At 40.9% G+C, this 11,822-nt stretch overlaps 1 protein-coding gene across 1 annotated transcript in view; it reads left to right on the top strand.

The window, feature by feature from the left end:
- The first annotated feature begins 9,048 nt into the window (after window positions 1-9,048).
- DICER1 (dicer 1, ribonuclease III) overlaps window positions 9,049-11,822 on the top strand; it is a 62,475-nt gene continuing 59,701 nt past the window's right edge. The window contains 1 exon segment of the mRNA XM_079309074.1: window positions 9,049-9,146. The gene's annotated coding sequence lies outside the window, so the exon portion shown is untranslated.

Raw genomic sequence — 11,822 nt, 5'->3', positions numbered from 1 at the left:
GGTAGCAGAGCATTGTGAAGTGTAAGTGCCAGGAAGTGCCTTGAGGATCACTGGATAAAGGATGTTTGGCGTTCACAGAAGCAGCATTAAAGACTGAGTGGCAACTGTAATAGGATGGTTCTATGTCATTGTAGTCATGTAACTTAACTGCAAAGTGTTTCATTGTGGTTTTATAGAAAGTGCAAGGAATGATACACTATTAAAGACAGAATCCCACTAAACATTTATGGGGCAGATGACTTAGAGTTGAGGAACCGAGTTAAACAGTCACATAATCTACAAAATGACCAGAATACAGCTTTTGCCAAATTGTAAGAAATTATCAGGCAAAGGCAAGCACAGACTACAGTAAAAAATGACAATCAATTTTCAGTGCCATGAATATTTTTGAGAGATTGAGCTCTAAAATGTATTTTTATTGAGTTTCTAGATTGTAATGAATGTGTCTACAGAATTTTATGCAAAGCTTGAGAGTTCAGCTGTTTTAAAATGATTTTTTATATAGCAGTGATTATTTTATCTATATATTTAATAGAACTGTAAAACCATTTTAAGAGTACTTGTAAAATTCTATGTATGTGATACGATTATTTATTAATTATGATTCATGAGAATGAACATTAAGCTATGCGTTGGTTGTGTCATCCATTTGAAAACTGGAAACTGCAAAGAGCTTTTAATGAGCAGCAGATCTGAAAATCAGGGGAAATGATTGAATACATTTGTGTGATTCTTAAAGCTGCATAGCAATGTCATTTTGTGATGTTAAACTTTCAGCTAAAGTTGCAAAATATACTGAGTGATCGAGCTACTTTCTTCCATTAAAACTTCCTAAGGCTGAAATTTCTACATGTTGATATTTGGTGTCTAAACCCACTTAAATCCCGTATATTTTCTGGACCCTCTCAGTTTGCTCCTGTTCAGTATGACTGTAACTTCTTTATTCAAGTAGTGCTCCACTGAGTTTACAAGGGTACATGCCATATCCACTGGGGGTTTTTAGGGTTCTCTGCACTAATCCTCAAAGAATCCAAGCTTTAGGAGATTTATCACATTCAGCCATCTAACACACTAATAATTATAATAGTGCATTATCACTCATGCTAGCTTTAAATACTTGGGAGTCCCTTCTTGCCAAACACTAACATGAATGCATCCAGTGATGTGTTCAGTTCCTCTACTTCTGTGGAAGTCAGTGCAACACATCTGTGTGCTAAGCACACACTACAAGATCTGGCCCTGAGGGCACTTAAATCAACACCAACTGCATAGGCCAGGAAGTCACTGAAGCCTGTGCAATGCCCATGCAAATCCAATTACACCAACCACACACCACTCACTTCAGTTACCTCCATTTTACATACAGCATTTGTTTGCCTAAATCCTGCAGAATCAACCCTCCAAAGAGAGGAAGTTAACATCTATTTCTATCTTCAATTAAGAGAACAGCAGCAGGGAACAAATAACTGGAAAACAGTGAGGTTTCAGGGTGGGCTGTGGCTATGGAAGTTCCCAAACTGCTACAGCTGCAAGCTCAGACTGGCAATAGGCTGCCTGCTGTTTCCATTGAGCTTAGAGGTAACAGATCTGAATGGAGGCAAAAACCACTAAATCCTTTGTATTTCTGCATTGTGCAGGTTTTTGTCAGGCAAATAACTTCTCCTGGCACACCACTAATTTAGAGCTGCCCAACTTACCATTGTTCATGTTCCAGGTTTGTATATAAACAGGACACACAGTACGGCTTGTCCTCATCCATAACAGCCCAAGATCATGAAGCCACTCATGCAGGAGGATGGGATACATGCATATTAAATGATATGGAAAAGTCGTGTTCTCTGTGGAGTAACTGGCTTGCTCTGTCCATTTTTTCATACAACTCCAGAGCTCACAAAGGGTGAAAAATTAATCCTTATTTTTTCAAGTGTCATAATCATTTCAGGGTTATCTTAACTGAAATTGTGGAACATCAAAGTATGTCTTTCCTCCACTAAATGTAAGACATGGAAAACCTCCTTTCACCTCAGTGGCACTTTTGACAATTTCTTTCCAAGCAGCTGCTACTGCTGATACTGGAAAATGAGACCCATGTTATTTTCTCCCCAGAGTGGGAAAAATGTCTACGTTTATGTCTCTGGAACATAAAATTGGCCCCTGAGTGATTAATACATTTTTTTTTTCATGATAAGGTTAGAAGGACCAACTAAAAATTATTTTACCTTAGTAAGGAATAACTAAAACTAACCATTCCAAGAAAGGCTAGTTCCTGGTCATTGCTGCTATGTAAAGGCCAGGTAATATCTTATTCCCCAAATAGTTTCATTATTTTCACTGGGCCTTTCTGGAATCTCTTTGATTCACAGAACAGATTTTCTGTGTTCAAGGACCAGTTTGTACAGGGGGTGGGTCCCTGGTCAATGGCCATTATTAAGACTGTAACAGAAAATCACTCTAATTTCAAAATGACTGGTCTGATGTGAATCAAGTAACTTTCAATGTATATGCTACTGAGTTCATAAGAGAAACAATGCAGTCACATTTTAATGCCAAGTAAGTTACACAAGTCACAGAAGTATTTTTACTGTAATAAAAAATTTAACTAGTACTTTTGTCTTGAACAAAACATTTTAGTAGGCGTACCAGCTTGTGCTATTGTATACTGCTGTGTAAAAAGCTCAATGAACTTGTTTACCTTTCTTGCTAAAGTTCTCTAGTTTAAAATGTAAAGTGCTAGATGACTAAACAGTTAATGAGGAACTTCATCCTAAATAAATAATTTCTAAGTAAGGAATGTAATATTTAATATACATACTTCTCTTTGGCAAGTGGTGAGGAATAATGATTTTTTAAAACAAGAAAAATGCTGGGAAGATTTGAGTGATATCCAGATAATACTGAAGGAAATGCATTTTCATTTACTTTCAAATATGTTTCTTCTGAACACTCAGTCAGGGGCTTGTACTGGATGTTTGCACTAGTTGATCAAAGCTAATTTTTGTGAGAAAGAACTCAATTCTTCTGTACAGCTGGTAAACAAAATGTTTTCAGAAACTGTTACGCTGTAATAAAAATAGTATTTACTAGTGAATAGCTCCAATTTATTTTACAGAATCTTCAATTTTGAAATAAATGGACAGGCTTCCTATATCTAATCTGTTACCTGTGGGTTTGTCCTTGTGGATTCTAATTGTTTAATTTATTAATTGTTATTATAGTATATTGTATCTATTATATATATTATTTTTATCTATTTACAAATTTTCCTGCCCAGAAACCAAATGCACTTTTTAGGAGAGAAGACCTCAGTAAGACTGCAAACTCAGAAAGTGCATTTTTCCCACTTATGCAAAAAGTGACTTTTCATTTTGGAGGAAGAATCTAAAGTTTTTTCTGGTCAACAAACAAATGGGTTTTAAATTTTTATAAAGGGGAAGAATTACTAATTTATTAATGCATAGAAATTGGCATTATAAAGGGAAGCCATGGGAAAGCTTACAAAAACAGTTGTGCTTAATTATTTACTGTTCTTACAATTTGTTTATCTGGACTATTTCTATATACATGTTAAAACTTAGGAATTAGTAAATTACTAGCTGCAGTACCAATTCTTATTTACTATGTATTTCCCCTTACATTTTAATTCCCTTTGCAGTATATGAAGAAAAAAAAGAGTACAAAAGAGCTGCAATACAATTCAGAATCAGCTTCATGATGTGTGTCCTGAGAAATACTTCTAAATTTGATAAACACAGAGAAAGGAAATAGCATATGGGAAAGATCTAGGAATGATTCTTCTCTAAAAGCTTCATAGGTATCATGCTTTAGAACTTGTAAATATCACTCTAATCGTTCTACAAAATCAAATCATCCCACATGCTTTCTAAGTGTTTCTAACCACTCCTGAGTAGCTATACCTGCCTATTGACCACCCTCCTACATACATAAGCATACATAGCAAGAGATTATTCATGGTGCTGTTGAGAATTTGGGATATTTGGGTCCAGTGCTGTTAGCATTGCAGATTTCCAGAATCATAGAATGGTTTGGGCTGGAAGAGATCTTTAAATATTATGCAGTCTAACTGCTCTGCCATGAGCACCTCCACCAAATCACGTTGCTCAGATACCTTTACAGTCTGACCAAATCTGTCCAGGGATAGAGCATCTACCACTTTTCATTACCAAAACTTTAAAATCTCTAAATATCCTTGCTTCGTGTTTTGTTTGTTGGCGGGGGGGGGGCTGTTGTGTTTGTTTTTTGGTTTGTTGGTTGTTTTTTTTTGTCTGTTTTTTGTTTCTTTAATTGGGTTCTGTGGTTAGGAATTTGCAAATGCACTGGGGAGGGGAGGATGTGAAGTTCAAGCAAGGTGGGTAATTTCAGTGTGTGGAAGCAGAATAAATTTTTATAGTGGTATGAGATCCAAATTTCAGTTCGAATTCCAACATAGTAAGTCAGGAACCATGGGACTGATTTTCTTTTAACTACTTTGGCATAAAAGTCTGACAGAAACTCAAAAATAATCTCCCTTATCCTTGCTGTGTAATCACAGTTTTTGTAGCTTGAAGATGAAGTACATGCAGTGTTGGAAACTGCCAGGATCTTGGCAGCAACAAAGACGAGCACAGGGTTCATTTCAGATGAGGAGCCCTAGACCTGTGTACACACTGAGTATGCACTTGGGCTGTGCAGGAGCCCAGAGCTCCCTGGGACAACCTGTGGCCATCACACACACTCTTGTTGGTAGTGTCAAAAACCTTCATTCTCTCTTCAGGGCTCATTTTACCTGGTTGGTAAAGAAAAGCCAGCAGGAGCAGGAGAGCCTTCAAACTGGTGAGTAGATATAGCAAAGTCTTTGACTCGAGCTGTGATCTCCATTAAGACACCAATATACAGTGGTAATCTTTTCTTGAGCTGCTATTTCTACTTTTCTACTGATGTTATAAGGATTATTTCCAGGAGAGCTAATTGCAGCAATTTATGAGATGCCTTCTGTGACTACCTCCATTCCTTGGTGACACAGTACCACTGGCTTACCACAGTCCTTGGCAAACTAAACCTTATCTTGGAATATCATATAACATATGATCAAAGCAAAATGCACAGCTCCATCTGCTGTAAATACTTCAAATTGATTATTTTTATATTTCTTTTTTATGGTTGCTCTGTACCCTGGAGAACAATTTCTCACTCTGCTGATATGTATTTTCTATATGTTATCAGGAATCTACATAAATATAGATTTATACATTGTAAAGTGGTATTTCTTGGTTTTCAGGCATAAATGAGCATTAACAAGGGTATATCTCAAGGCCATTAGGAACTTCTATTAACTGTTGTATGACAGATCTTTTGCACTGTGCCATTGCAGTTAATTTTGAAATTGTTCCCCTCTTTCAGTAAAAAAAAACCCATCAGGTAAAGTTCCAGGTGACTGGAAAAAGGGAAGACTTGCACCCATTTTTAGCAAAGGTAGAAAGGAAGAGCCTTTCCCCCTTCCTCATTGGATTCCCTACTGGCCCAAACGTGAAAGGAAACAGTGCAGTGCTCAGCTCTTCAAGGGCTGATACCATCAGTAAACCTGAGCAGAACTTTTCCTTCATTCTGCCTATGTTCAGATATTTTTAGCCACACCAATGTCTTTTGTGACTCCCTCCTTTTTCTGCTTTAGATGTATTTCTAAATTTATAGGAAAATTATTCACAGCATCCAAACCTTTTGTAGGTTTGATGGCATCAAAATAAGCCAAAAATTATTTCTAAAGGAGTTGGAAGCCAATTTTGGTTTAAAAATATTCTCTCTCTGTGAGACATTCCAGACCAGAAACACAATTACAGGCTCAGAGTTGAATATAAATCTTGTGGTTGACATAAATTTTGTTCCCCATTTTCTTTTCATCCACTGGTAGCTATAGGGGGTCAAAAAGGGATTTCTTTCCTAACAGAACTTTAATTTTTCTCCATCCTTCTTCCTTACCAGTGATTTAAATTTGTTTAGTTTCTTTAGTGATGTGTCACTATGATAGAGACTCTCTAGAGACTGTAAGTAGAAGATGATGGAGGAGGTCATCAGTCTGGAGAAATCCAAGGAAAAAGCAGGGAACTTTTCCTGGGAAATGTTGCTAGAAGAGAGGGGGGTCGGTTTCTAAAGTACATCAGCTCATATCCTCATGTCAGCAATTTAAAGAGGTAAAAAAAATAAAAAATAAAAAAAAAATCACTGAAATTTCTCTTGCACTATGGAAAATATCCTCGGAATTATCCTCTGGGTGACTGAAGTGGGAAAGTATGCTAGTTTTTAAATTTTTTAAAATGCATTTTAGGGTGAGACAAAGATTCATGCAACCTAACACCTTGTTAAAGTCTAAGCTTCAGTTTTAGAAATGGAATTTGTTCAAATAGGGTTCTTTCTTTCTTCCAGCTTCCTTCTCTTTTTCCCATAATACATTGCAGGTGTTATTATTAGCACCGTGGTTTAAAATGTTTGCAACTAATCTTTCCTGCAGTGATTTCACAGCTGGAAAACTTGGTATCCAGATTAGGAGCTTCCTAAGAGGAAAGACTCAAGGAAAAATTTCCCAAGTGGAGTGCAGAATAGACCCATCCTTTCCTGGCCAGAAACTAGCATGCAACACCTGGGCAGGTATTTCCTCGGTAAGTGCCAGCTTGTCTCAAAGTGCTGCTGAGCCAGTGACATCGTGGCTGGTACCAGGAGCAGGAACAGCACAGGTCACCATTGTCTCACAGCCAGGAATCTCTTCTGAGTCCATTTCAGAACCTGTGACAAGGAGCCAGAACACCTGCTTTCCACCAGTGTGATTAGAGAGTTCTGCAGCAAGAGCAAAGACAATTCGTTGTGACAAAGTGATTTTTAATGCCAGTTTCTCTCTTTTCTAACCCAAACAGAGTATTTTTTTAATCTTAGTCAATAGAAAAAAGACAAAAGCCTCCATTCTCTATCTGCTACTGAGATAAATATCTCTATTTTCATGTTGTCTAACAACTCTTACCCCACAAAGTAAATATCAGTATTTGTAGTACCAAAGATACAGGAAAGGCTGTTACTGGTACATTGTTACCATTCATTTCCAGATTTTAATAGTTAGTCAGTATGTCCTTTTCATCCCACAGCCTGTTTGCTTTGTTTTTATGGCTGGCTGTGTGTTTTTTTACCAAACTCTAAATTCCAACCAGTTTGAAATATGTGTAATTTTTTCAGTTGTATCTCACATTGATGAGTTAATCTCATTTTAAAAATCTTTGTAAGGAATTTGTGAAATCAAAATAAAAGTAAATTTTTAATTTGGGCTTAAACTCTGAAGGTTAGGTCTGATTACACAAATACATGACATCAAATATCTGTTTCATAGAATGGAGAGAAGGAAGTGGGGAAAGGATTGTAAGGAACTGCACAGATTGTATCCTGTGCTTTTATATAAAAAATTCCTGTCAGCAGGCAGGCTGGAGGAGTAAATAGCTGTGGAAAAAGACACCCAATTTTATAAGAAAATAACTTCCAGAATTCTCCTGGCATTTGTCTGTTTTGTTTTCTAAGTATTCTGGTTGCTTTCTCTTTGAACCTACTTGAAATGGATAAAATTCATTATTTAACCATGGCCTGCACTAAGAAGGGTTTCTTTCTGCTCTATTTTATGTTAGAATGAATCAAGAATGCCAATTTCCTTCAGTACTTCAGCTAAAATTGGAAAAATAGACCCATATGCTCTGACAGTTCCCACTGGATAAGACTGAACAGCTGCTCTTCTTCTTCAGCTTTTGTCATGGGATATAATTATTCTTCTATCCATAAAGGAAACAGAAGGATGCCCTTTAAATCTTATAAAAATACCTAGTACTGTAACATTTAACAACATAATGGGAGGCATTGCAGAAGATGTGCTCTAAAAAGCAGCAGAGGTTTGTGCCAAGAAAATACTTAATTTGATAATATCCCAGGCCTCTACATCATTTAGAATCTAAATTTTACTCTGGTTGTTTTAAATGAACCTTAGGATGGCTCCGGTCAGCTTTACTTTTTAATAGTGATTTTGTAGGCAGGGTTGTGTTACAATAGCAAGTCCTTGGTAGAGAGCAGGAGGAAGGAGGAAGCTGGATGTCCAACAACAGATCTTCCACTGAAAACACACTGCCTTCCACACAGCTTACAAGGGCAGTGGTGGCCAGAAGTGGCATTGCACTTATGGTCATCCTCTTTATTAGGCACCAAGGCCGATGACCATGCAGGCCCTATGCAAGCCATCATACAAGACTCACTTGGTTCCCTGGCTTATCACGAATGTAACTCAAATGTAACCTCTGGCTGTTTTTGGTGGTGGCCAAAAATGTCAACTGTTTAATCCCAGATATTTCAGGGCACTTTAAAAAGTATTTAGTAGTAACATCTACTAGATCAGCAGAGTGTTGCCGAGATGCAGGATGAGAGCAGTGGTCCAGCCAGGCCACAATCTCCCTCATGCAGTGACAGGAGATGCCACCCTGGGAGCCCACATAACCCAACCACCTCCAGCTCTCCTTTCCTCTTCCACCTTCTGGGGCCTGTACCAGCAAGGACTGAAGGCTCCTCACCTGCCTGTGGCAGGAAGGTGATTTTTGATGGTAATGGCCACCTATGTGTGAAAAGGCGGGATTTTGTTACACGGTCATGAGACAGCTCAGCGCTGCTCTTTATCCACACTGCCAAAAGAGATCACCTTTTCCCTTAGTGTTTGCCGTGCGACAGAACAACCCCCTTCCCTCAGATCTGTGTCTCCATGGCCAGCCTGCCTCGGCAGCACAGGCACCGAAAGCCGGGCCTCGGCCCCCTCCCAAGATGGCGGGCGCTGCCCTCGCCTCAGCGCCGCCGCGCGCCCCCCGCCCCAGCGCGCGAGACCCGCCCGCCCGCGGGGCACGGCGAGCGCTCCGCTGGGGGAGGGGCGGGAGCGCGCACGCACGTGAGCGCCCGCAGGCTCCCCGGCCGTCGCTGTATCCCGCCCTCCTATTGGCCGCCTCGCGAACCTTTCACCTTTTACCCGGCTGCGGCCGCCAATCGCCTGCTGCCTCTCATAGCGTGCGGGACGCGGAGCGTGCGGACTGCGCAGGGCGGAATTCTCGGAACGGGGTTGCGCCGCGGGCGCTGGGCGGCCCCCGTTGGTACGGGCGGGAGGAGCGGGGGCGGCGCTCCGTTTGCGTAGCGCCGGCCGTAGCGCAGGGGCAAGGGAGGGAGGGGGAGGCCGTCCCGGGCCCAGGTGAATGGAGGGACCTGACAGCTGCGGGGACTGAGGCGGCGGCGGCGGCGGGGAAATGGCGGCGGCGGGAGCACAATGAGACGCGGCCTGTAGTAGGGGGAAGCGCCGGGCTGGGTCCGGTCCGAGCAGGTAGGAGATGGCGCGCCGGGAGCTGCATGGCGGCCGAGCGCGGGTGTGTCGCGCCCGCCGGCCGCAGCTCCCGCGGCCCCGGCGCCGCCGCCAGCGGGGTGGGATGGCGGCGGTCCGCCCGTCCCTCCCTCCCGGGGCCCGGGCACTGCCGCTCCGCCTCCGCCGCGGCGGCCGGGCCCCGGCTCGGCCCGGGCCGCTCCCCCGGCACGGCGGGCCCGCTGGGCTGGGCCGCGCTGTGCTGCGGGCCCGCTCGGCTTTGTCTGTGAGCGGCACCCCGGGCACCGCGCCGGGGCCGCCCGCGGGCTCCGCGCCCGGGAAAGCGGCGGCGGGGAGTAAGGGAGTTTAAACTGGGCACTGATGGTGTTAAAGGCGATATAAGGATGTCCTGCCTGTCTTTGCTTCCTTTCCATCCTTTTGCAGGGTAAATGAAGGCAGCGTGATTAAGGCAGACCGTGTGCTGTGTGAATATCCGTTGAAAAGTGAAGGGTTAAACAGACGTATATTTTTGTATAGGACTTTTTGGGTTTTGTTAGGTAATATGCAAATAGCCTGCATGAGTGGAAAATGAGAGTTATATCTGACCAGGAAAAAAAAAAATAAATTTTTGTGTGCATTATGCTAAACCAGAAATTAGTATTTAATAAAAGTGACTCTCAAAGTGAATAATAAATCTCAGCTAACTGCTAATAGTCCGGAGGGTGTTTGGCCCTTCAGATCATCTTCGAATATTTTTGATTATAAGATTTTGGTCTTCAAGTTATGTGGTGGGCTCGAGGGGTGAAAGTGTGTAGGCTGGAAGATTGTCTTTGATTTTCTTTCCTTAAACGTGGTAATCAAAGCAGTTAACTTTGCAGACACTCAGTTTGCCTGTTTTCCTGTGTTTTATGTGTTTACTTCAAGTAAGCCACTCTGGATGCTCTGTTGAAATGCTGACTGCATGTGTATGTTCCGTAGGTGGGGGTAGTGCTTGTTTTAGCAAGTTCATACAGATGCTAACTGAAATTCATTTCATACCTATTCTCTTAAGAGTGTCTTATTTTCTATCTCCAAATTATGGTCTGTGAGCTTTGAAGATGCTACTAACAGTTTTTAGCTGGAAGGTGGTTTTTTTAAAGTATTTAATAGTTGGATTGTTACTTTATTAATTGGTAGGGTTAACAAATATGTATATATTTATTCAGAAATGTTGACCCTGAATTAGCTACTGCTGTTCTTCAAAGCATCTTGATGATACAGTTCTGTGAAAGTGGCAGGCCAGTACTTGGCAGTCACAAAATGATTAATACAAGAAGTAACAATTAATTGAGAAGGAAATGGCATCGATATATCATTATGTATAAACCTGTTGTCAGTTGGTATATTTACTATTAAATGCAGTTTAGGTATTTTCTTTTTATCTCTCTTCTACTTCAGAAGGGTTGTATTAGGCTAAGAGATGCATAGATTGAAAATTGACTGGGACTTTTTACAAGGTGAAGGATATAGCAGTGAAGGGATAACAAACATCACAAAGAGTAATGAAGAAAGTAGAAGAGGGGAATGTTGATTGATTGCTTGTTTGTCCTGTTGGTGAAGGATTTCTGTATCCTCCAGGCTGAACACAAAATGTGATACTCATTTACACTGTGTGTAACTGAAAGACATGGTGTGTCGGTCTGTTGGGTATGCCAGAAGTTTACAAGACAGTTGAAACAATTGATTTGTAGTGAAATTCATGCAAGGCTATAAAAACAAGTATCTTTTCAGTGTTGGCAAACACAAGGTGTCTGGTCTGTGGAAGGTAATTCTGCCTGCCCTGCAATAATACAGCTCCATAGATATCCTCCTCTGGTTACTGGTATGGGGAAACCAGCCAAGCTGTTTAGTCTCTTGTATTGCAATGATGTTTTTCTAGAAGTTAAATTTTCTTTGTTGTTTTGGTTTTTTTTTTTTAATACTTTGATCATCTCTAGCATACGAACGGAAAAAAACCTACAAACCTGTAGTTCAAAAGCAAGTGTATTTTCATGAGGTTTTTTAATGCCATCCATAGATGTTTCTCCTTTCCCACCTCAAAAATGTGCAAAGTACTTGGCAACTTTTTCAGCAAAGTGTATGGATTTGCTTCAGCACAGGTGCTCAGAGTACCACAGCTTGTCTTGTGCTGGCTTTCAGTATGAACTGGCTGAGTTTGCATTGATCTCTACTGAATGCAAATTGCTGGCAAAACCAAATGGAAACACGTGCATTCTTAAAAGAGCAAGGACTTTTTTAGGAAAAATGGATAAAGAGGTGAAATAGTTTGATTTCTCTTTAGATAAGCTCTAGAATATAAGTGAGAGCAAGAGTTCAGGAAGATTTTGAAAAGGATTCTAGGGCTTTAGGGACTGTGAGCATTATAATAAGTGCTAAGACTAGAGACAGGTATTTTATTTTGGGGCATAGGTTAATCTACTGAATTGGTTTTTGCTTT

Source organism: Erithacus rubecula, assembly GCF_903797595.1.
Source record: "Erithacus rubecula genome assembly, chromosome: 6".
Taxonomy (NCBI): domain Eukaryota; kingdom Metazoa; phylum Chordata; class Aves; order Passeriformes; family Muscicapidae; genus Erithacus; species Erithacus rubecula.
The sequence above is the reverse complement of the archived record's forward strand: the minus strand, read 5'-3'. Positions and strand labels throughout refer to the sequence as shown.